The 25,832-nt window shown below is 46.6% G+C and overlaps 1 protein-coding gene across 6 annotated transcripts in view; it reads right to left on the bottom strand.

Annotated features, from left to right (window-relative positions):
* The window catches only part of CSNK1G1 (casein kinase 1 gamma 1), a 115,348-nt gene extending 91,268 nt beyond the window's left edge, over window positions 1–24,080 (bottom strand). For 4 of the 6 annotated variants that reach the window (XM_080397134.1, XM_080397136.1, XM_080397133.1 and 1 more), the window contains exon 1: window positions 17,075–24,080. The gene's annotated coding sequence lies outside the window, so the exon portion shown is untranslated. The remainder of the gene's footprint in view (window positions 1–17,074) is intronic. The other 2 variants (XM_080397132.1, XM_080397137.1) reach the window with 2 other exon arrangements.
* Between the last annotated feature and the right edge of the window lie 1,752 nt (window positions 24,081–25,832).

Genomic DNA, 25,832 nt, shown 5'->3' on the forward strand with positions numbered 1-25,832 from the left:
ATCTCTTCCAGCTGTCAGTGAGAGAGAACAAGGCTACACCAGAAACTTTATGCCTTCCTAGATGTTTTCAAAGCAAGGAGCAGATGAGAAGCTTGTTTCAGAGTGAAAACTAACATCCCTGAAGGCAGCCTGTGAAGAGATGATATTTGCTGCCTTAAAAGTACACAACCAGGTCTTTTCATCTCCACCGGGGGCTGGGGAAATTGTGCCAGCCTGAACCAAGAGGCACGATCTCTGAGGCACAGCACCGGAAAGTCTGGGGTATACCACAGACACCTTTCAGCTCCCAGAGGAGGGCATCACTTCTGCTGCAGCAGGGAAGACTACTCCACAAACCCATTCCTTATTAGTTTTCTCTGAAAGATAGTACACAAGTAGTTTTTGGATCTTTTGTACTTCACCTCATTTTTCTTTTATGACCAGTTAGCAGCACAAAACTCTAGGCAATACTTAAAAAAAAAAAATTGTCATCTTTAGGTTTGGGACATTTATAGTCTTAGCAAATGAAAGCACAGGAACAATATTACAATTCCAACCCAATGGACACTGTTCTACCCCAAAGTCTTCACGCTGTCCAGCACACCAGGGAAGGTAAAACAGCTCCCAACAGCATTAGATGATGGAACAAAACGTCAAGAGCAAACACAATGCTCCAGCACTCATGTCAAGCTCAAACAATGAGAACTTTGCTTAGCAGCGCACAGAATGTGTAGTTCTCCAGAAACAAGGCAATCCATCTGTCCTGGATCAATGTATGTTGAGGTGAGCAAATTTCCAACCAAAGCATTCCATGCCCCTATGGAAAAATAAGGCCCCTGTAGACCACTTCTGGTGCACAGGAAAGCCTATTCAGGAGGCCTCAACACTGCCAGACAGTTTTGACATAAAACTTTAAACATATTTGTGTTCCAAGTCAAATACGTAAGCATGCAAAAGCCTTATCTAGAAAAAGGCTTGCATTCCCTCTTAAGGGGCATCATTTTTCCAAACAGAAGCATGCAAGCGTTCTTAAGGTAAACGTCATGTTCATCAGTTTCACTTCACAGCTCAGTATTTTGTTCTACTCTCATACAGATATTTAGCCAGAGCTATTAAAAAAAAAACAACCCAGAACTCTTCAAACAGCAAAACCAAACCCCAAAATATTAAGACCATTTCAAAATTTCAAGAGATACTAACATTTTTAGAGACTCTACGGGTAGTACCTAGGGTGGCTGAGTGAAAAACTGGCAAGAACATCTTGATACATTAAAGCTTCACCTCAAACAAGTGAACTCCCAAATAAAAGTCTGACTAATGGTTAAAACTATTAAATAGATGAATTTGTGGCATGAAACATCCCTCTTCTATTCTGCCAATGCATAAGGAACAGTTCATTGGGAGTAATAAAGATATCGGTATGACAATTCAGGAAGTCCAGCAAACTTAAGCTGCACATTGCATAAAATTAAGAGGAAGAAGTGAGTCCTTGTTTCTAAGTTCAACCAGACAAGAGCAGCTAAAACCTATCACCTGCACCTCCACCCATATACTACTCTGGTTTCTTAACAGTTACAGAAACCACTAACACATACAGCTCAGAGGACTGCAGCAAAAGCTGTGTCCTCCAAGAGCCAAGAAGGTACACCGAGGAACACACCCCTTCTAGCTCAACCTCTAGCTTGAAACAGCAGCCATAAGCAGATGTCTGGGAAAGGGAAAGAAGAGGGCAGGAGTATGTAACTTCTCTGTGCACTTTTCCACCAGCAGTGGTTTTTATTTCTGGGCCTTCCCAAGTTAGTCTGGGCTTCTGGGTGTTCAGGAACATGCAGTGCAGCCTCTTCATGAGTATATCCATTCCTTGCTGAACTTACCAAAAGCAGTATTTATTTTCTGACACCTAGTTAAAAAAAAAAAATACTGCTGCTTGCAAAAACCATTTGACATCTCTGAATTCCCTTAACTCATGAATAGCCCACACATTTCAAATGTAGCAAGAGAGTGCTGCAAGCACTGAGCACAATGTTGTACAGCAAGCATGTCCAGATCTCTGTTTTGCCTTTATGAAAGGAAAACAGCAAACAATTTTTTTAGTCATCTAGTGGCACGCCTAACTGTGATCCCTGCGTGTGTTAAGGTTCAATATTCCCAGCAAGCTACTGAAACCCGCGTGTACTTCTAACGCATAACAGGAAGCCTACATTTTGTTAACAGCAAAATATTGAAGACTTCAAAACTTATGTCAACGGTCTTTGTGATGAAAGGGAACAGAACGGTGCCTCAAATAAGACAAGGAAACTACAAAGTTTAGAGAAAACATGCGGGCAAGTTCAGATAGCCTACTCACAACACATGAACATCATGAAATGTAATTCTTTAAATCTTTTAACTCATCCGCAACAGAGTCCTACTTACTCTAAATGAAATTTCATTATATAAAGTTTTCACTGCCTATACTTATTTGAGACATTCCCAACACGGAGCTAGACTACGTGTGGCCAGCAGCAAGCAATAATTTGATATCACACGGTTCAACATCATCTCAGCCTGAGTGCACAGAGATGTTATGACCCAGCCAGGGACATTCACAATAACTATGTTTTATCCTTTCAATACTAGCCTCTGCTCCTGAAACACTGACCTGTTTGATACAGCCTCCAAACCTTGAAACTTCAACTGAGAAAGCCCACCCAAGGAGCATTTTACTTTTTGTTTCCAGATGATTTAACCTTTCCCCCCCTCAACAGCTGCAGATACTGTGCAAGGAACAGTAGCCAAGAAGAAAGATAGCACGTGGCTCTGTGAAAAATAAGCACACATCTTAATGTGAAACATCTGCTTTTTACTATTTTCTGTTTGTTTGTTTGTGTGTGTGTTTTTTTACCACAGAGCAAAGGAGGGTTTCCCTTTTGGCTTCCCCTGAAACAAGACCAGAGTACCCAACAAAACAGCACCAAGTAACGGTCTGGGTGCCGTAAGTTCAGAGAGGAGGATGGAAACTGAGCATACACCTTGATTAAACATTGAGTTATGATAAATACTTAAAAGTGTGATTTTGAACCCTCGCTATCTTACTGGAAGAGGCTTTAAGGAACACCCTGATCACAATCTGTCTTGAGTGCCTCTGCACTGCACTCGCTCACCTTACATGTTCCTCTGAAACACACACTACCCGGATCACATGCTGCATATTAGTATTATCACTTTGCTTATATTTTGGATATTTTTTTCTTATTTTCCAAAGATCCCTTTATAGGTTATATAAGTCTCACAGTTGATACTCTTCTAGCATCTGCACAAGAAGTGTTTCCACTCCCAGTCCCTTTGGGAATAGAGGTAAGCCCCTCCTAAGTCAAGTTTAAAAGAAGTCACCCCAAATTGCATTTGCCATCTTAGACACAGTTGAGTTCACACTCCCAGGTATCAATCCCAACCTGGATCATCATGCAATAATATGTCAAAAAAAAAAAAAAAAAAAGAAGAAAAACCAGACGAGTCTAGTCTAAGGAGTTATCTTGCAAGATCCCTCTAATTCACATTTGAAGATAAGCTGCTTCAGTTCTTCATGTGCTTTTGAAGAAAAAGGTAACAAAGCTCTGTTACTCACCTCTCCCAGCCTTTGTAGCAAAGATGATTTGCTTGACATTCCCCCACTTACTACATTGGTTTCCTAAGTCATTAACAGACTCTTTATTTAATGCTCTTTAGAACACCTTGCTCAGCTGATACTGCTCCTCAAGCCTAAGCACAAGCCAGTAACCTGAATGCAGATATTTGAGGTCCTTATTCCCTACCTGACAGGTTCAAAAAGCTTGCCACGTACTCAGGTGACACCACTGGCCCTCTAGAGAGGAGGTAACACTTTCCAAGAAAAGCCCATTAGTCTCCATTCATCAAGGCCTCTGCTGCTCCTCAACGAGTTTTTGCAGACTTGAGGTTCTTTGCAGCTTCTGGTTATCACTCCCCTGGTTCTCCTCCTTCATGTGTGAACCCCATTTAGGAGAGACCAACAATCCACACATGCCCCAACAGCTGGGAAGATGCCTGCAGTCTAGAACTTGCATCACAATCAAACAGCATCCTTGAAGAAAAACCCAAGCATGTTCTTTGTAAGATGGAGCAACCAACAAGCTGCAGCAACACCCAGTAGGAACTCCTGCTGGTTTTCCCCCTGCCTGTGTTTATCAGACCCATTGATGAGTAAGTCTAACTCATTATAACAGCAGGAGAAAACCAACCCAACAATACCAACAAAAAGAGCTTTGCACCAGATTAGAGAGCAAGGGCAGCTCAGGAACAGGTTTGATGAGCACCAGCAACAGTAGATGGAAAAGGCAGGACCAAAATCTACCCTTTGGGGCACAGCAATCACCACCACAGCCTTAAAAGCTTTTAACACTCTACAACAAGATGTTTCAATACCAGACAAAGTATCAAAAGATCATCAAGTTTCACATTTAGGTACAAAACTACATGAACAGCTCCCTTCACCATGTTAAAAAGACTACTGGTTTAATAATCCAATTTTGGATTAAAACTAGATTTTTAGCAGGCACAGATCAGCAAGCTAAGAAAACCAAAAAAGCAACCCGTAGCTGGTCAGCCATGATGTGAATGCAAGCAAAACAGCGCTGAGGAAGCATTATGGTCCTCGCTATATACACTTCATGTAATTAGTACAACACAGAGCAGGACATTAATATGTGCACGCTTCAGCTGTTGTTGTCCCTGCCCTGTCCGACCACCATCTGCAGGGAACACCCAGCTGCCCCCTGGCCGTGATCCCACACTAGAAAAGCTGAAGAGAAGCATTATGATCACCTCCTCTCACTTTCTGGATAAAAAGGTGGAATTTCAAGAATGTCTCCCTTTTAAAGGGGCTGAGAACTTCATGTTCAATCACTTCCTTCATCCCTTATTTCTGATTTTTTTATTCGCCTGGTTTCAGTTTCTACCTATCCCACCTTGAAACACTTTTACATGTAAGCCACATTATGTTGTACAGCAAATCCCCTTTGAATATGTTACATCATGGGACACCTGTAAGTATGTACAGTATCGCTGAGAAACAGCTTGAGATTTCCCCTCCTGTAAGTATCCAGAAGCCATCTTCCAAAGCTCCTAAAAAAATATCGCCCCCCCCCCCCGTTGCCCCAGTACTCTGGAAAGGCAGGACATTCATAAAGTTGGAGTAGTTGAAACAACAAATATTCTCCTGCCATTTTGTCCAACGATGATTGCAGATGCTACAGGGAACGGTAAGCTTCTGCAGTCTGCTTCAGCATCCACAACCACTGGATTACAGATGTTAGTACAGAGAACTGCCCGGTTCTGCCAGCACTGATTTCGTGGACCTGCTAACCCCAGATTGGTCTAACCACTTTTTGAACGCATCTAAACCACCAGCTTCCACAAATGCTTAGAACAACCAGGTCCAGAAGTCTGTTGCTGCTTTTTAAAGAAGTCCTTCAAATTCTAAGAGTCTCAGACGCTTTAGACTCCCTGGGATAGGTAGCTGCTCCTCTGCCTTCAGCTCAGCTGCCCTTCTCTGCACATTTTCCAACTCTGCTGAAGATGCAACAAGAAACACACAACACAACAGATTTAGTCACACGCTCACCTACTGAAATTCACTCAGCACATTACTCAACGACCCTAGTCCTTAATCAGATTAGTATTTCAGCCCTTCAAAAAATAAAACAACAACGCATACTACCTGCAGCAAGCAAGCGCCCAGCATGCCAACAATAACCGAGTCAATACCAGGGAGATAAATCCCAATAGTCCCAAGCCATGGCCATGCCAAACAATATGTGGTTTGCCCACTCATCGGCAATAGAGTTTCTTTCACAAGCCAAAAACCCCACACCACTCACTGCACTCCCAAACATCAGCAAGCACAGCAGACACCTGAAAATCCTGTTTGACTTCCCAGCAATGACTTTTCCCATTCAGCTGGCAGCAAGCTACAAACTTCAGAGAAGTGTGGCATTTTTCAAGGATGGTAGAACTGAAGGCATCTTCTTCATTACTTGTAGGATGAATTATGTATTTAATTAGAAGCAGCCTTAACGAAAAGCTGCTGAAGTTGAACACAGAGGATAAGTCTCACTTCACGCAAGGAGGCAAACCCACGCGCTAAAGCAGATGCCAGAACCATCCACCTCTGTGCACCGTCTCACACACACTAAAATCTTCTCTCAGAAGCTGCAGTAAAGTGCTATTTTGCACAGATAAACTTAATGTTACCTCAAAGGTAAACAGTACCACTCACACAGTTCAGAAATTGCATCTATATGAGGCCACTTCGATTCAACTTCCACTTTCAATCCCTAATCTTCAGTGTAGCTGTCATTCAAAACATTAATTACCAAGTAATCTGTCCTATGCACGAAGTAGCATCTGCCTTCTTTGAAGCCTTAATACCCACTGGTGAGGATTGCTTTGTACCAGTAGACATTTTGAACTGCATTCAGATAGAGAGTTAATCACTGCCAACAGCGGCACTGGAAGCATCAGTCAATGATCCAACACAAAAAGCTTTTCAGCATCACCAAGCCTCAAAGCTCCGTCCACCACAGAAAAGCAGCTTTTACATTTTAATATAGATACAAGTAGGAAAAGTCCTTGTAACACAAGGTCATACCAAGCTTGCTAGAAGACTAAATTTAGCCACCTGTGCCTCAGGCAAGTCTGTTAGTTATGGGGAACTCAGATACTGGTACTGAGCACTGGTCCCTTGGAAGACTTGACTCCACTTCATTGCAAATGATCTCAAAACTGTTAACAGGGAGCCTGATCTCAATTAATCAGAGGAGACTTATTTGAATACCATTCAAAACTAGCATCAGGACACTGCAATACTATTTTAAGGCTGGTTTGCTCAAGTAGTATAATAAACTATTACTACGTTCAATGTCAGAGTCGGTAAGAGAGGAGCTCAAGAAGATTTAACAGATGGGGCTTCAGCACAAATGTACTTTAGAACACCTCCTTAGCAAGCATATTTCCTACTCTAACACGCCTCACACTACAGTTACAACATGCTATAGAAGAGCAGATCAACAAGAACACAGGGATTATTTCAGGCTTTTGTAAATGTTAGCAGAGACTGATGAACAGTTTGTGAAGACAAGCCCCAGTTTATAAAGAGGTGTCACAGTGAACAGCTTTGTCAAACATTTAATAATTGTTCAAGCCAAAAAGATTACTCAGATTCTTCAGCTGTGTTTGTCTTACGATCAGTATCAGCCACAAGTCCACAAAAGGACCACAACACTCGACTTGAGGTTCAACGTCCAGGATCATGGCAAGAGTTGAACAAATCTACCCACAAGGAAAAAAAGAAAAAAAAGTTAAAGAATTTTGTTTCAAGACACCACTGAGGACTATCTACACTATCTGCCTCAGCCCTATAGGCCTTCAGAGACTCTGAAGAACCTCTTTTGGTGCAAGAAACCAAATTACAAACAAAACCAGGATTACTAAGATGACTGCACCAAGTCCAAATGAGCACAACATTTCTTGCACTAGATGCTGAGTATATATGGTCCAACTAGACACCTGTAAGTCACAGTCCATCCCCTCAAATATCTGCAAACAGATGGTAACACAGTAGGCTGCCTGAACGTCCAGCACTCACTCTGCACATAGCTGCTCTTACATCCGAACCTGCCCCTGCAGCATCCCCAGCCAGGAGGATGCTGAGACCCTCAAGTCTCCCAGCCTGTACACTGTGAGCCAAAACCCTGACCTACTGCCACAGCAGCCAAGTCACCCCCAAAACCCCATCTGTGATCACATCATCTCCTTAATGTTGAAGCACTGAGTTTTCTGCAGAGACCAGAAAGAACAGAACAAGTAGTTCCAAAACATCACACTCCCAATTGTAGATCTTGACAAGTGAAGGCACACTGGCACACGCAGTAACTACTAACATTTAGAAATGATAAAAATCACTGAGTACCAGTGCTGTATCCTATACAGTGCGTAAATCTAGACAAAAACAAAAGACTGCGTATTGGTTTGGAGCCTAATACCAGTTTTAGATCTTAACCACTGAACAACATAAATTTCAGCGGAGATATTTTTCCCACAGAAGCAGAGAACAGGCGAACTATGATTTACCATCACTGGTGTTGCATCTATCACCAGTAAAACTGAAGCCTTAGCGCTGCCAACACTGCACAGAGCTTTTTCAGAATTAGAAACCTGTCAAAACCTTCCCAAACAGAGGACAGCTGGGAAGCAGTATCAGATGCCAAAGTGGCTGCAGGCCTGATCTCAGCTGCAGGATGATCAGTCAAGGAACCAGAGGGCCTCCAAACCATCTAACCTAGCACCAACACCAAGCCAGCTGAGGCAAACCGTGGCTAGCAAAATAGGACTGCAACCACGGAGCAAGCATTTTCAGGGAATAATTTTCATTATTCAGCACACATAGCACATTATTTTTGAAACATTTATTTCCATCTAAGAAGCATGTATTGCTTATTTCCATCTAAGAAGCATTACTTAAAGCATGTATTGCCTCAGCCCCTCCCTCCCAGTGCAAACCAGTGTTGTGACCTGCTGCTGCAGCCCTGCCAAAAAGCGGCAGCAAGATCAAGTCTTCATGAGCCTCCTAAAGGTGGGACCTTTGAAGTCTTAACTTGGACTTGAAAAGAGACAGCTACGAAGTATGTGGTCTCTGCTTCATTAAAATAAGACATTACAAGTTCTTAATTTTCGTATGTTCATTGAAACTTGTTCTTTTAAGATCTAGGAAATAAAAACAAGCTGTAGAAACCAGTCTTGCACGTTACAAAGGAAGACAGTTATAAGGTACCTAAGGACAGCCAGGCTAGCCAAAGTGGGGTTGCTACAGGACTTAAGAGTTAAGCAGCTCACACCAAACTTGAGAAGAGCTGAGTTCTTTCATTACACTTGCACTGGCACTGTCAATGGAACACAATTATAAACCGTATTTTAGAGGACTTCCTCTCATTTGTTTTAATAGACCTAAATAGGTGGAAGTCAGATCTACAAGGAATTTTGAGACACGAGGAATGAAAGGTTGAAGACCCAGTAAGTCTAAGATACTTGAAATTGCTACTCTTCAGAAACCCACCTAAAGAATTTCATCCAAGACAGTAATAACTCAATTCATATGCTCCCCCTTAGTGTCAGGAAGACTAGACAGATGTAGGCAGATTTCCTTCAAGTTAGTTTTTCCTGTAGTGTGCTCTCCACTAATGTGAAGGAAGAAAAACAACTGCATCTGGATCTACTCTCCAACCTCTGTAACTCAAACAGATGTGCAGCAGCTAGCAAAGAAACAACGACTTTGGTTTGTCATTTCTACAAAAAAGATGTTACCCTAATTACAGGTGCAACAAAGTATTTAAGAAAAAACACATGCAGATTTCAACTTCATAAGCACTCAAGATTTTCTGCTACATTAGATGAGTTAAATTATGAATTGAGCTTCATACCTAATCGCCAAAATGGAAGTGACCACATTTTTCAATGTAAAATAGCTCCACAGAACACACGCTTCAGACCGGTTGGCTTCACAGACTTCAGGTAGGTTTCTCCTACAACTTAATTAACGTAACCTCAGCGCTGAAGTACAGTGATTCCTTGTGGGTTGGAAAAAAGGAGTAGCTCTATAGAAAGCAGGTATTCCAGGGTTTCCTTAGCATCATCACAAACTGCATAAACTCACCAAGTTTATCAGTAGACATTAAAACACATATATAGGACAGCAACTGCTCAGGATATTTAATAAATGATGTGGCCTCTTCTAATGTACCACGCGCAATATGGCCAACTCATCTTGGAAGACTACAGAAATGCAACAGCTTCAGAAAAAAAGACAGTGGATTCAGGACTGCAAAGAAACCTTTGCTTCTTTGTAAACAGCCAAAATTTTCCCAGCCTAAAGGAATGTCATAATATAACCATAAGAAAAAAAAAAAAAAGGAGCAGGATAGCTGAGGCAGACAGGAAAATAGTTTTCCCATCTCAGCACTGAATATCCCCAGTTCCCACATTAAATGCTAGGAGTAGCAAATCCAAGCCATTCAATTGTCTTCCACAAAGAAGAAACTGTCAGGCTAATCTTCAGGGTAGAATTGCTGTCAACTCTTCAGGCTATTAAGTTATTATCCAGAAGAGATTTGCTCACAGACGAGCAAACCAAAACAGAAGATTCAGACAGGTAAGAGACACCTATCCATTTTGAAAAACGAGCTGCTCTAAATAGATCTTACAGGAAGGAATAAAATATAAAGAGCCAGAAGAAAATGGTGGTAATCTCACGCTGATTGCATTTCATTGCTCATTTTTGCCAACTTCTAGAAATAAGCAGTCTTTTAAAAGGTAGGTAGCGTCTGATGAACCAGAGATCACACAGGTCATTTGGGGTTAAAATACCTCCTCCCTCTGTAAAAAAGGAAAGGTCTAAGGGAATTTAATATGGAATACAGTGATCAAGCAGGCACAACAAGTCTGAAATTTTACCTCTCTGTAGAATCATAGAACAGTTTGGGTTGGAAGAGACCTTCAAAGATCATCTACTCCAACCCCCCTGCCATGGGCAGGAATAGCTGCCACTAGACCAGGTTGCACAAAGCCCCGTCCAGCCTGGCCTTGAACACTTCCAGGGATGGGGCAGCCACAGCTTCTCTGGACAACTTGTGCCAGTGACTCACCCCTCTCATCATAAAACCTCTCTTCCTCATATCCAATCTAAACCTATCCTCTCCTTCAGGCTAGAACTGTTGCCCCTTGTCCAGTCACTGCAGGCTCTGGTAAAAAGTCTGTCCCCATCCGTCTTATAAGCCCCCTTTCTGTACCGAAAGGCCACAGTAAGCCCTCCCCGGAGCCTTCCCTTCTCCAGCCTGGACAACCCCAACTCTCTCAGCCTCTCTCCACAGGAGAGGTGTTCCAGCCCTCAGATCATTTTCACAGACCCACTCTAACAGAGGACCCATTCTTGTACTTGGGGACCCCAGAGCTGGACACAGTGCTCCAGGTGGGGTCTCAGGAGAGTGGAGCAGAGGGGGAGAATCACCTCCTTTGAGGCAATTCCTTTACATCCTGCAAACCTTGCTTCCCACACTGGCATTTCTGCCCCTGTAGACTGAAGCCTTCAGTTGTCTTCGCTCGCTGCAGTCAAGGTGACCACTGACGTAGTTTCATCAAAACCAGGAACTTTGCAGGACTCCAAAGGGCATATCTTCAGTGACCACCTGTTTGTGCAGGAACATGCTACTAAATGTCAGGAAGAAGTCGCTGCCCATGGCCCACAAGGGTACAGCTCGCATTTGATGAAGGGAAGTTTGTGGAGGCAAAATACAGGCTAAGAATAGGAAGGCAAAAACCAAGCGTTGTGTGACAGCATCTCAAAGACTTGCTCCCACACTCAGGCTTGGATTCATCAGGAACTGAGAAGGTTTTTGGACAACTGGAAGCCTGTGCAAGAATGAGGACTGAATTAATAAAAAAAAAAAAAGCACCAGAACACTGGCACTTGCCATCAAGGTCAAAGGCTCCTCTGACACTTCAGAAGAGGAGCAGAGAAAGCCAGCAGATACAGAGAGGCATGTATTTAAGGACAATGCAGCTTTTGGGGCAAAAAAGCTGATTCATAAGAACTTCATTCCTCAAAACCCCCTACAGAAGGGACAAGAAATAGCCACGTAAAAATCAGAAGCCAGAAAAAAAATCAATACAGTACAAATAAAATAAGATGGGAAAACAAAACCACATTTGTGCTTTGCTTTTTCACAAATGCTGGAAGTCCAGAAGTAAGATGAAAAACTCAAATGTCTGTTTTTCAAGAGATAACATGGATGTAGGGGGCTCATTCAAATCCACAGTGGAGCGCAGACAAGTCAATGGGACATTCAAAGGATACACAGACTAAGCAAACCTTTAGAGGATCTAAGCCTTCTTCAGCATACACTGCCATTTGAGTAATCTAAGTTTACTATGTCAGCAAGAAATACCCTGTAAACCAGAATTCCAAGCTTAAACCAGAAAAATACAGTCTCAGCCACCCAAGCAGCAATAGCAGCTGTCACGCCACCACCAGAGGGTTGTACAAGCACAAAACAGTGCATGAAACGAAGACTTCAAATGCCTCCACATAAACTGCGTGTCAGGTCAACACATAACACCAAGACTAAATTCTTATATAGCATAAAGCAACGCCTGCCCAGCAGTGGAAGAGAGAAGTAGCAATTCCTGCCTTCACCTTGAATGGTGGCTGGAGTATTGGTGTGAGCCCCTACTGTGCAATCTGACAGTGATGTAGGAGTAACAGAAGCCAATCCACCCAGTACAGCAAAGCTAAATGTCCAAGAAAGAAGCTACATAAAAATCTGTAAGATTAAAAAAGAGAAAAGTATGGAGTAGCACAATTTATTACTGGGTTAAATAATCATCAGACAATGTCTCCCAGAAGTTAAAACTGTGTTTTACACCCAGCATGCTGAGCTTAGCCTTTTCCACTCTCCCTGCTTGACCCCAGTAAGGCAAGCCAAGCAGTTAAGGCTTTGGGTGGCAAAGGACCTCTCAGAAGACAAGGTGACAGAAACCACCTCACTTTACATGCAAAGTCCAGCAGGAGGAGGACTGGGAGGTCCCCCACATAGTTTCTTGGTTAAAGCTGCATGAGGGTACCTGAAAGCCACTTGCACCAGCTTTCACAGAACAATTCAGAGGCATCTGAGCAACCACAAAACAGGGAGTCAAGCCAGACAAATCAGAGTTATCCTAAAGAATGGACTAAATGGATGTAGGGCTAATTATATTTTGTAAAATGAAGTCATGTCTCAGGAGTCAGTTGGAGGTTGTTGTCTTCCCCCCCCCTCCCCCTTCTTCCTTTTGCAGGAAACAAAGCATGTGAACAAGGAAAAGGCAACTGACATACTTCATTGAAAAAAACATACTTACTACATGACAAGATCCTTCAAAGCTCTTTGGAGAACAAAACTCTATAGGATAAAAGGAAAAATCCTTCACATGTGTCAATAACTGGTTAAAAAAAAAGATAAGGAGGGGGGATGAAAGGCATCACTGGTCAGTCTTGTAGCAGAGGGGACTCTCCAAAAGGTTCTGTTTCCCTGAACTATACTGAGCTGTACAAGATAAGGTAGTACTAAGATGACAACATTTGCTACTCTGAGTAATTCAACATGATCAGTAAATAAGAGCAATAACTCTAAGGAACTGCAGTAAAACCTTGTGATACGAGTGGGTGATACAATTCACAGCACATCAGGAACAACCACCCTAACTTCCACTTAAAAAAATATGACAGACTGAACACTCAAGGCAACACTGGGGAACAGGACACCAGGGCTATGGCAGAGTATTCCACAACAACTGTAGCTCCATCATCTTTTTGATCACTAACGAACAACAAGAAGGTCTGTAATTACAGACACAATAGTATAGAATAAAATACAAATCCACAGCATACAGTGTTTTCTGAAGAGGCACCCGCACCACTAATACCACCTCCTGATCCGATCAGCACCTCTGCCAACCTCCCCTATTCGCTTGCGTGGCACCTCCTGCCATACTGATTTTAAGGAGGTTGGAGAAGAGGTGGCAATGACATGAAGAGCATGGAGAAGAGACCTGAGAAGGAAAGATGAGGACAATTCAGCCCAGCCAAGAGACCACCAGGAATGGAAAAAGTAGTTTCCTGAAATTGTGAATGTCATGGAGAAAGTGAAGAAGTAATTTGTTCTGAATTTGTTTCTTGCTGATTTTTTTTGGACAGCCCCAGTTCTTGTTTTCTGTCTCTTCCTCACATGTAGACCACATAGAGGGTAGCCTATATACATAGCGTCTGGCTTTGTGTCTCTCTGCAAGGTAGTGAATATCAAGATGATTCAAAGTGAGAGGACAAATCCACAAAAGATAAGTATGAAGGTTACTAAATTCAAACACCTGGCTCAGGGAGGTCATAAAATGCTGGAGAGAGAAAAATAAAGCAATACTTCCCCAGACCAGATCTGCTGTATCTGCATACTCCCCTCCCCAGGCATCTGCTACTGGTTACCAGTGAGCAGGATACCAGGCCAGATGGATTCCTGGTCTCATCTGGCAGCACTTTTTAAGGCATTATGAAGGATTTCATCTGTTAACCTGAAAATATGCAGCAGCTGATTGCTTCAGAAGAGCTGGAAATTAGTTTAAAAACCACGAAAAAGGGGGCAATCTCAGTGTAAGGAAGGCAGTAAGTGGCTGTGAACTAGGCTGCACTTACGATCTCACTCAGCTCCTAACCCCTCTTGCAATGGAGCTCTGTGGACCTGTCTGCTTGATCACTCTCACCAGGATATTTTCCATCAGCAACTTTGGCACAGGAAGTCAAATAGTTGTCAATACAGAGACCTGGAACAGCATAAAAATCTCCTACAGAATAGTAAGATAAATGGACTGGAATGAGGCAAGGTCATACACTTCAGACTTCGCAAGAAATAGTACTATGAACTGGAAAGCTCTTTAATCCAAGGGAAAAATGAGACACACACACAGGTTATTAGCTTGTTGCTGTGACCTGTGAGGCACCAACCTGATTCAGATGTGAAAGATAACGGCACAAAGAAATTACCTGTGGCACAACACAGCATCCCAGAGAAACCTCCCCTGTCATTCTGTGCCCTGCTCCGGTCAAGGGCATTCAGGGATTATTATCTTTAAGCAAACCCATGCACATAAAAGACCAACAGAGAACGTAAAAAGGCAACTGCAAGGTTGGTGTGCATGGTTTGGAAATAAGAAGCCAAGAGGTGAGTGCTTTCTGAAAGTACCAAAGGAGGGAAGAGCTGTTTTTATAAGAGGCAACACTGGCACAAACATAGATAGGTATGTCCTGGCCACAGATAAATTTGTTGTGAGAATCTGGTGCAAGTTTCCAACCAACATGGCCAGAGGATAACAGAAGATCTTTTCACATGAAAATCAAAGCAAGAAGCCCAAATCAGCTTAAGGCAGCAAAGACTTTAGGCCAGCAGTTGAAAATATGGTGCTATGGACTTGCAGAGTAAAGCAGAGAGCTGTGCCTCATGTTCCTCACAGCCCAACAGCTCTTAAAAAATAAAAAAGGCATCAGCTAGACACTTTGCTAAGTCCAGAAAAAGCAATTTCAGGGCAGGCAACATTTGAAGAAACACTTGTATCTAAACAAAGTTTAGGTACTTATGCAAAGCATAAGTGTAAAGCTCTGATTTTTTCAAGGGGATAGTCTAAAATTTCACTGGAGTCAGCAATACTTTTGCCAAAAGGTTGCACTATCAGCTGTACCACAGTACCACTACACCGGCAGCTGGAATCTCAATTTGGAGAGCAGAGATTCCCTTGGCCAGTTCTCACCACGATCCTTCACACTTTCTAAGTGCATCAGGTTGTTTTATTTTTTTACTAAGAATTATTTTTTTTTCTACACACCATGATATTTAAATTCCTTTCTTATCTGGTCACAACTTGCCAGGGGTCACCCTCCCTGTACAAGAACTCTTGTTGATATTTATCACTGGCAGCATCTCCAGCTCATCCCAGACTCAAAGAGCTCTAGTGTCAGCCCAGCTTCACAGAGAGAAGACCACTCTGTGCGTCTCTCTACAACAGCAATGTAATAAACCCCAAATTCTCCTATCAGTAACATTTCACCACCTAGGCAACACTTCCAAAACTTCAGCAACTGGCAAGCAGCGAGAAATCCTCCACAGCTTTTGCAGCCTGAAGAAAGCAACCTCCCTAAACTTGTAACTCAAAGGCACTCTTTGTATTTTTTGGAATGCATCTGTGGGAAAGCGCTGCTAATATTTGGTAAGAGCTTCTCAATGGGAACAAAGCTTATACTTCTCAGTTCACCCATCGTCCTCTCCCAGCAGGCTGACAGAGTCCAAGTTAGCACCACAGCATTAAATTGGGGATGTAGAGAAGATGGTTTATTTAGGCAAATCACAACCAGTAGCTGAGGAGCTGAGAGAAGGAAAAGGCAAGTCCTGAAGAACTTGGGGAGTGGCAGCATAAGCTGGTTACACATATGCATTAGGTCACTGATTAAAAAAAAAAAAAAAATCAAATCTGAGATCACACCCATGACAGCGTGACTTCAACCAGGCCACCAGGAGCTGACAACGAGGAAAGTGGAAAATCTCACACGGGAAGGGTGATGGCGGACATGAAGCCAGGAGAGAGGAGGCAGCAGGTATCAGTGACTGGCTGGGAGCTGGGCAACACTTTCTATGCACTGAAACGTCAAGTCACTGTTGAGAAAGGCCATAGAGGACGGTCACCAGCAGTGAAACCCATTGGGAAGGGAAGACAACAATCTCATGACAATTTGGACAAGACAACGAACCCCAGCCCCTGAAGTTTCATACTGTGTCAAAGAGCACGTATGTATGTTTCCCAGATACGGGGGGCACAGGTAACTTCTCCACACAAAGAAGTTGTAAATACAGGCACGGTCACACGGAGTGCTTTGTTCCCCTTAGATCCGGGAATACCATCAGCTTTAGAAAAAGAGGTCCCAAGCCGCCTGCGGTCCCCACCAGGTGCCTTGCCCTGCCCCGGCCCCAGCCCCAGCCCCGGCCGGCGATGGCCCACAGCCACCCCGAGGTGCGCCCCCCGCCCCGCACCCGCCTCCCCCGCGGGCGGGCAGCTAACGGCCCCACGCACAGGAGAAAGCGACTCTGCGCCTGCCCCGGGCGGCCGAGCCCCTCACCCAGCCGGTCTCCCCGCCCGCTCCCCGGGGCGAGGCGGGACCCCCCCGGCGTCCAGCTGGGCCAGCAGCCGCGCTCACCCAGGGGCCTCTCGGGCCGTTCCAGGGGAGCCCCCGCGGCCCCCAGCGCCAGCCCCGTCTGTCCCCCGACCCCCGCCGCCGCCTTTCACGCCGGGAGAAGCGCGGCAGGTTCCCCCCGCCCCGGGGAGGGCTGAAGCGGCGAGCCCGGCGGAGCCTCCCCCGCCACGGCGGGAGGCGCGGCCCCGGGAAGGCTGCCGGGCCGCGCCGCGGAGGGAAGCGCCCGCCCCCGCCACCGCCCAGACCCTGCAGCGACGGCAGCCCCACCGCCCCCCGCGCCCGTACCTAGCTGCGGCGGCGCTGGGCTCCCGGGCAGGTGGGCGGGCGGGCGAGCCGGGCCGGGCCGGGCCGGGCCGGGCCGAGCTGAGCTGAGCCGGGCACCGCCGCTGCTCTCCCCGCGCCCCGCCGCGACTCCTCCCTCCGCCGCGCTCGACGGGGAGGGCCCCGACCCGGAAGCGCTCAGCCCACCGCCCCGCCCCACGGCGAGCACCGCCCTATGGCAGCAGCGCGGCCGCGCCGCCCGCGCCCGTTTCCGGGGCACCGGGCTCGCCCTAGCAACCGCGTTCCGTCGCTAGGCGGAAGTGGTGCCCGGCGCGGCAGCGGGCAGGCCGCGGGGGGGGGGGAGCTGAGCGGGGCCGAGGGGGTTGGGCTGTGCCCGGGGCGTAGCGCCCCGCCTCACCGCAGCCGCTGTCTGTCCCTCCCGCTGCTCCCGGCCCGCAAACAGCCGCCGCGCCTGTGGGAGGGGAACAACGGGGCTGCAAAGCGCTGGGGGAGCACAGGCCGCTCCCGCCGCAGCCCCCGGCCCGCGGAAAGCCCGTGAGGCCCCGGCTCCCAGCCGCCGCCGAGGGGACGGGGCAGGGCGGGAGCAGACACCGCGGGGGCCGTCACCCGAATCTCCCAGGCTGCGCCTGGCCAAGGGCTCGCGTTTCCTAGGTGAATGCTGTAAACCGAAATACTCCTTGAAAACCGGTTAAAAAGCACGGCGAGGAAACGCTTTGTTCCGGGACACGGCTCGCCGGCCCCCCGCCCGCGGGCAGCCTCGGTAACCGGCCACACGCTGCACAGCCCACCAGCCCATGGCCCGTGCCAAGGATGAGCCGCGGGTTAACCTGGAGAATTTGTTTAGGTCCAAAATTTAGGCATTTAAATTACATGTTTTCCCCACTACCTCATATTCCTGAGGCGGGATTGTAAATTTTCCCCTGGTGCCATAATTAAGCTGAAAGTAAAGCCTGGTTTTAGTAAAATTGCTAATATTTCACTTTAGCTTTTTTGCTTACTCTTTCTTTCATTATACACATGCAGCCTGCCGACTCAGTTACAATATTATACCTTTTAAGTTGATATTATTATCAAAAATAGCATGTCTTAATCCACCCACCCGAACAGCCCATCCCTGCATCAGCACAACTTGACACTATTCCAAGCCTCTGCTCTGGGATGAGCTTATTTTGCATTTTTTGATTCTTTGTGATATTACTAAGGGAAAAAAATACTATTAGCATCAGTCCATCTTTGATAAAAGGAAGAGGCACTGGGGATGAAGCACTTCTGCAATGTTCGGTTTCAAGGCCCCCATTTTTTTAAGTGCCATGCGCAGAAAATGGTACAGATTCACCGAAGCAGCTTATGTTATTCTGGAGCTGCAGGCGCATCCCCGGAGGGCTCAGGGCCAGTCGCATCCCTGTTTGCATTTTGAAATACACTTCACCATTCAGATAGAAATTCTATGGTCACCTGAATTTCCCCCATTTCTGCTCTGAACCATCTGGGAGCTCCCAAAGAGCATCTTAATTCTGAAAACGTGTTTATCATCAAACAATTGTAGCCTGAGTAATTCTTTCATTAAGTCATATTAAACATGCAGATTCTCATTAGCCCCACAATAATCCTATGGGAGTTTATCGAAGACCAGCCTGCATGTTGAAAGACATATGGGGTGAAGGGAGCTCACAGATGACTCAAAGATGTTTTGGGTGAGCTAGGACCACCCCACCAGGGGTTTTACTGGCCAACACTCGGCTCCTCATCCTTGACCAAGACAGGTGAGAAACCGGCCTGATTCCCAAGCGCCTTATTATGAACAGAGATGAAATGTCCTGTTTTTATTTTTGAAACTGCTGCAGTGTCTCCAGTTGGGATGAACCAGCTTGTTGCTCTGGCTGGAGCTGGTGGGCAGGACAATACCCCTTTGTGCAGGGCATTGGGAAGGACAATGACGCTCCTGTTCAGGATCAGGCACAGGGAGGCACCACCCCGACACAGGCAGCGTGGGCAGTGGGGATCCTGCAAGGCACAAGTGCAAAGAGACCTCGTATCCTTTTGGGTAATGCTGGCTGTGGGCGTGCAAAGAGAAATAAAACAAAGTCAAAGAATAAATAAAAAGATTAAAAGAACATTTTTTGGCAGGAGAGAGAGAGAGCAGAGGAGCAACCATGTAGCATGAGAAGGTACCCGGGTCTTGTCCTTCTCGCTCCCAATGGACATAGCTGCCTCTGTAATCATTCAATCCAGAGCAGGAATATACGTGAACAGGCTTGGCATTTACTGAAATTAACAGCACTCCTGTGAGAGAGGGCATCCTGTGCAACTCCCTTAGCAAAGCAAGCAGCATCTGAACACAAAACTGTGGCGTCTGCAGCAGGGAGGCTTTATTTGAAGGAGCAGAAAGTAAAAAGCCAGCAATATAAAGTGGACATCGTACATGCCACAGTGCAGCATAGTGTGGTAACAGCTGCTTTTTTTTTTTTTTTTTTTTTTTTGGGGGGGGGGGGGGAGAAGCATTGAAATTCAGAAAAAGAGATGAAACCCCCTCATCTGGGAGATGGGGTCCTGAGGTTTCACGTTGGATTTCCCACAGTGGGGTGAGAGGGCTGCAGCCTGACAGCTGATGGCCCTTTCCCCCTCCCCTCGGTCTTCATCCCTGCGGCAGGGACATCTGCTCACCCTGCCAAACAGCTGCCCCCCTGCACGGCCCTGGCTGCAGGACAGCCGGAGGAGATCCTTCCAGCCCAGCCTAGCTACAGCCAACAGAAATGTTCAGTCTGGCCTGTTTTGGACATGAGGGGAGAAGCTTGAAAATGCTCTGAAGCAGCAGCAATTTCTGATTGTCCCATGTTACTTCAAGAGAGAAAAGCCTCAGGCTACAGGGATGGAAACGATGGGGTCTGTTCTATTGCTCTCTCTTGCCCAGACAAAGCAATTTTGCCCCCAAGATTTAAAATGCAACATATTAGAACCTTAGGATTTCTTATTTTCTCAACACTACTATCTCCTCTCCTAAATACCCTGTTTGCGCTCATTTTGCAGTTACTTTTGGAGCATTGAAGGGCACCTACTGAAACACATGTCCAGCCATGCCAGCAGTGAACCCCCTGTGCTCCCACCCAGTCTCCATGTCCCCCTTGCTGGCTCTCTCCACAAGCCATCCCTTGCCCCTTTCCCCCTTCCCACCCCCAACATCGCCAACCACCTGGCAGCAGCTCAGTCCAAGCCCCAGCATGGAGGGAGAAGGGGCGTTTGGGCCAGTCCGTGGAGAACCAGCCCTTTTTCCAGGGAAGAAACCATGCTCCTGCTGGCCTGGGTTGGCTTGGTGGAGCAAGAGCCATCAAGGAGCCGGGACCAGCAATGAACCACTCATGACGTAGCTCCATCCAGCACCCCCAGGAAAGGTCCAGGTGCCCCCAGCTGGGTTCAAGGGGTGCTTCTGGATCTTTCAGGTGTGGGTGTGGGGCCAGCTGAGGCCATGCAGGGCAGTTTTATGCTCATTAGTGCTCTCAAGGCTGTGATGTTCTCATCTCAAGGGTCAGAAAAATAATTTGGACTATCTGCAGAAAACCACGTGTTGGAGATGGGGGAAAAAAATCTGGTTTGGGGGTGCAGGTTCTCCTCACTGCCCATCACTGCCCCTCCAGCGCCGGCTTTGAGCACGGTGATTTAGCTGATGAAACGGTGGGTGATTTTGTTGATGCCATTTTCCTGGGGAGACCATTATCTGGCAAGATAACACTAACTCTTAGGAAATTATGAGCAATTTCAGTCTCTCATCCATATGCTTATATATTCCCTGCATGTTACTTAAATAAATTAACTTGAAGAAGGCTGTATGAGCAGTTGCCCTGGTCCCTGGCACAGTCCAGCATTTGGCAGCTGGAGATGCTGCTGACATCTATTGTCAGCTCTCGGTATTTATGTCTTTTAAAAAAGTAGATTGTTGTAGAAAAAGTTAAGCCAAAACTTCGAGCTAGCAGCTTAAACATTAATAAAAGCTAGAACAGACAGACCTAGCAGCTTAAAGATTAACAGTTGAAGTAGACAAATCCTGTAGATCTTCGTATATGACCTGTAACAATCTTATTCCAACATGCTGAGTACCGAACTACAGAATCAGCCCAAACCGACCTAAAAGGATGTCATATTGTGTAAGATGACCACTTAGCAACTTCTTAGTAATGAAGCAGCAAACAAAACAAACGAATAAAAAGCAAGAAGACCCCAGACCTTAATATTACTACTAGTCCTAACTATTGCATGAGGGGTGGGGAACTTAAATTGTAAGTGTATAATTGCCCAGGGGTTTCTTTGTTCAGGGTACCTTTTCCGGGGCACAAGATGGAGCGCTATTAATAAAAGGTACTTCCATAAAGGAATCAATCTTTCAGCTTATTGATTCAGAAGAAACCTAGAGTCAAACTCTGTTACAGTGGCTGGTATGCGGAGTTTCTGTAACATTTAAAAGCATATTAGTAAGTTGAGATTAATACATCGGTCAATGCTGAGTCACAGTGGGTCTTACTTTTGCTGCAGGTCTCAAATTGCTCCCATTCTCTATTTTATAAATTAAATTGAATATTCTAATTATGGATGGCCTTCACAAGCACCAGGCTTTAGCTGGTTTTGTATTCCTCTTCTTTCCCTCTGGCCCTGTAAAGAATCAAGAAGTTGTACTGTTTATATGGATTTAACCAAAAGAGGAGTTATTTAATAGTTCTTCAAACTTACAAGAAATGAGCTCAAAAGTGAAAACTACTTTGTAGTAATAATGACTAACTGGATTTCCACCTGACTGTTCCCCTTAAGAGGTTCTCCAGACTATACCTCTTGCCCTAAGACTCTAGAAATCCCATTGCACAGGGGTAACCTCTGCTAGGTGCTGTAACATTACACGAAGTATAGTGATGCAGCCACTTCATCCTTGTCTGAAATTTATTTTCAACACCATACATGACCTTTCTTTACCACGTTAAACTTTGCTATTAATTATATTGCTAGACAAAAGCATTTGTAGCGATAGATAGAAATTGTTTAGCAATATATTTGGGGTCGCACAGCACAGGTATAGCTCCCCAAGTGCTATTTTAAGGAAAATTTTACTAGATCAACAATAGCTGGAGAAAAAAACCAAAAACACAACAGGGAAGCTTTTAGATGTGGAAATCTTCTGCAATTCTTTGGGCTCTTATCTATAAATTCTATTTTGGGTCATCCGGAGCTCTTTTGCTTCAGCAGTATCTCCCTCTTAAGATAGTTCTACTCATTTTCAGAACAGCTGCGTGCTATTCCAGTTTCCCATACAAAGCTGAACTCAAAAGTTAGCATCAGAGGCACAGCTAGAGCTAAATCAGCTCCAGTGCAGCATCCCCACTCACACACTGACGTTAACTCTCCTGTATTCCCACAGGGATGGGAATGTAAGCAAGCAAACACCTTTTCCTGCATTTTGCCCAGAGACTGCTGTTCCTGGAAAAAAACTTTGGGCTTTAGCTTCAAGATTGCATTTCCTGATGTAAACAGTAGGACTGTATCTGCAGAGTGAGCATATTTATTTATTTATTTGAAGCAAAACCCATTTAAGCTGCTCCTTAATACTGAGTTTTGCTCTTTTGTGAGATTTTACAGCAGGGCAGATGTGCGATTCCCCACTTGGGAATGCCTACCCCTGGTCTCATTAAGTGTGAGCATCGGAACTATGCCAGCCCGTATCCTCACACAAACGAGCCCTCAGTGGCACCAGGAGTACATTCAGGCTAATGAAGGGGTAAGAGAGTATTTCTGTATGTTGAAAATCTGTCCTTTGCCAGAAAGGCTAAGTAACAAAGCTACTAAAACCATTAAGATCTTCCTGGCCTTTCTGCACCAAGACAGAAAATGCCGGCTGTCAGAGTGCCAGCTGACCCATCTCCTGCACGACACAGGTACCGACCGGCTCGCCACAGGGAGTGCAGGGAAGATCTTAACAGCCTGCTCACTGTGTTATCTTACTAGCACTGTGCTTCAGTTCAATGAAAAATAATCAGAAAGCAGGTTATTTTTGTTATTTTTTGTGATGTCAGGGCAAAGAAGCCTGTAGTTTGTACAGCACATTATCACAAACTTATTCCCCTTAATTTACATAATTAAAAAAAAAATCTGTTCCAAAGAAATCTTCACTTGCTACTTCTCATTCAAACGATTTGAACTGCTTTTTTGTAACAACCCTCCATTTTACTTGTAGACTTTTCAGGAAGAGGCTTTTAGCCAGAATTCACCACTTGCTCCACGATAAATATACCTGGCTGATCTACTAGAGCTGCCACTGATTTCTCCTCACATGCAAACATTCACCTTCTCATCAGCTCACCAATACCCTGATCCTTCGTGGTGCTTCTAAGGAAAAGACGAAGCAGAACCCAAGAGTAAGACCCATCACTTCTTTTCCACAAGACCCCACTTGCTTTTTCATATAAATTACCCCGGAATTTGTGTGGCAGCCTCAGGCACTTTACCATAACAAGTTTTATATATTTTTAGCAGTTCATTGCTCCTCAGGCTTCCAGGGTTTTGATTAGAATCATCCAGTTTGCTTTAATTAAACTTCAGCTCTAAATCATAGCAAGTGACTGCTGCCCTTCCACCTCACCGGTGTCTTTCCAAATCCTGTTTGTCTCACCTTGGGACAAAGAGGTCATCATTAACAGTTTTTACTTCAATAAAGAAATGACACTGATGTCTTTTCAGAATGCTTCACTGTATGAAAAACCTGGGGCTCTGCTTTCCACAAACAGAACCAGCATGATCATGCAAGTCTCAGACAGGCACAAAGCAATCAAAAAGTAACGGCTGCATGATATACAGGAGCCACCGAGGGGCTCGCAGGCCTCGCACACCGGGATGCCCCTGCCCGGCCCCTGCCTGCGGGGAGAGGCCACCGGCGCAGACCGCCGCGCCCCGCTCTCACCTCGGCAGGCGGCCGGCGATGGCCCCGCGTTGAGGCGGCTGCTGCCCAGCACACCAGGCAGACCAGAGCGGCGGCGGCGACGACGACGACGACGACGACTACCCCCAGCCCCCGGCCCGGTCTGCGCCCTTGCGGTAGCGCCCGCCGGGGCCCGCCCGCCCCGCCCCGCCTTGCCCTGCCCCTCGCGCCGCCGCCGCCCGGCCCGCGCGGGAGAGGCCGCCGCCCGTGGGGAAACGCTATTGCCCAGCGGCCGCCAGTGCGAGCGCTGAGGCGTGCGGGGCCTCTTCCGTCCGTACGGCGCGATGCGCGCTCCCCGCAGCCCGCCCGCCTGGGGCCGGGACCTGAACGCGGCCCCCTTCAGCGTGTGCCCCCTCAGCCCGCTCCCCGCAGCGCGGGTGCCCCTCACGGCGCTCCCCTCGGCGCCTCAGCCGCCGCAGAGCGCCGGCTGCCGCGGCCCGCCGGGCAGGTACGCCCGTCCGGGACGCACTGCGCCGCCGAAGGCCGCGCGGCCACGGCCACGGTCCCGCCGCAGTCCGCCTGCGCGGGCCGGGCAGCCCTCAGCCCCAGCGCTGCTGCGGGCAGGGAGCGGCACACGGACCCCCGGGCCACGCTGCGCGGCGGGGCTCCCGCTGCGCCATCCCCGCCGCAGCCCGGCACTGGCCTCGGCCTCGCCGACGCGGCTGCAGCCCCACGACACCGCTCTCGGCTGCCACAGAGGGTGACGGCTGTGCTCAGCTGCGGGCAGTGCCACCAAAACCAGCCAGCCTTCCCGAGGGAGTTTGTTCCCTTCCCAGCTGCTCGCAAAGGAAAAGCCTTGGCTCTGCAGTCTGCTGCCTGCCTACAGCACTTTAAAAAATGTCAGCGAGTGACGATGGCCGGGAGCATAGAAAGCCCTGCACCATCACACCTTGGTCAAGACGCTTTTTTCCTGCACCAGTGTGAGTTCAGGCACATTCAGCGTGAGTTCACAGGGAACAGGGTAGGAGGACTGCTCTGGCCAAAAATGATGTTTCTTTGTGTAAGGGACAAGGCCCAAGTGACTACCATGAGCCCAGATAATGCCCCGAGAAGGTCTCAGAAGTAGGGAAAGGGAGTCACAGGCTGCGGCCTGCACTGACTGTGTCTCAGCCATTCCTGGAACTGGGCCAAAAGGAGCTTCCAGAAGTCTAGGAGCCAGGGCCAAAACACAGGGGCTTCTCTAGCTCGCTCTTTCTCTGCATCAAACACCCGTGTTGGCAGGTCCAGTGCTGGATCCAGGACTGGTGATCTCCCTCTCTCTAGCACCTTCTCTCTCTTTTCTTGTAAAGCTGTTAAGTAACACAAGGCCTACCTCAGCTTCCCATAAAACTGCATAGCTTAGGTGGATATAATTGTGAGAGGGTCAACGTTTACAGAATGTTTGTTCCATTAAAGCTGATGTTTATGTACAGACCTTGGCTGTTCTCTCACCTTAGTTCCATGCTGAGGGGATTTGCAAATCTCAGCCACTCTGCCCTTCTTGTAGGTGGGAGATGATACTTTGTGGTCTTTTCCAGCATGACCTGTTCCTGGATCAAATGCACCACAGGACTGGGCAAGTGTCATGGTGGCACGTCAATGGATGGGTAGTGCCAGAGGGTAATCCAGGTCCCTGGTGAGCAGGATAGCATGCCAGGAGGGACACCGAGGCAAGCTTGGGAGCCTAGCTAGGCATGGAGCCCAGCAACTAGGACGAAAGGATGGCATCACCGGTTTTCTCCTGCCTCCAGGCTATGCCTGGAGCTCCCTCTGACGTGCAAACAAAGTCTTGCTGTAGGAAGATTTAACTAAGCAGCACATGGCGGGGGG

The sequence above is a fragment of the Falco punctatus genome (assembly GCF_963210335.1).
Source record: "Falco punctatus genome assembly, chromosome: 7".
In the NCBI taxonomy this organism is placed as follows: Eukaryota; Metazoa; Chordata; class Aves; order Falconiformes; family Falconidae; genus Falco; species Falco punctatus.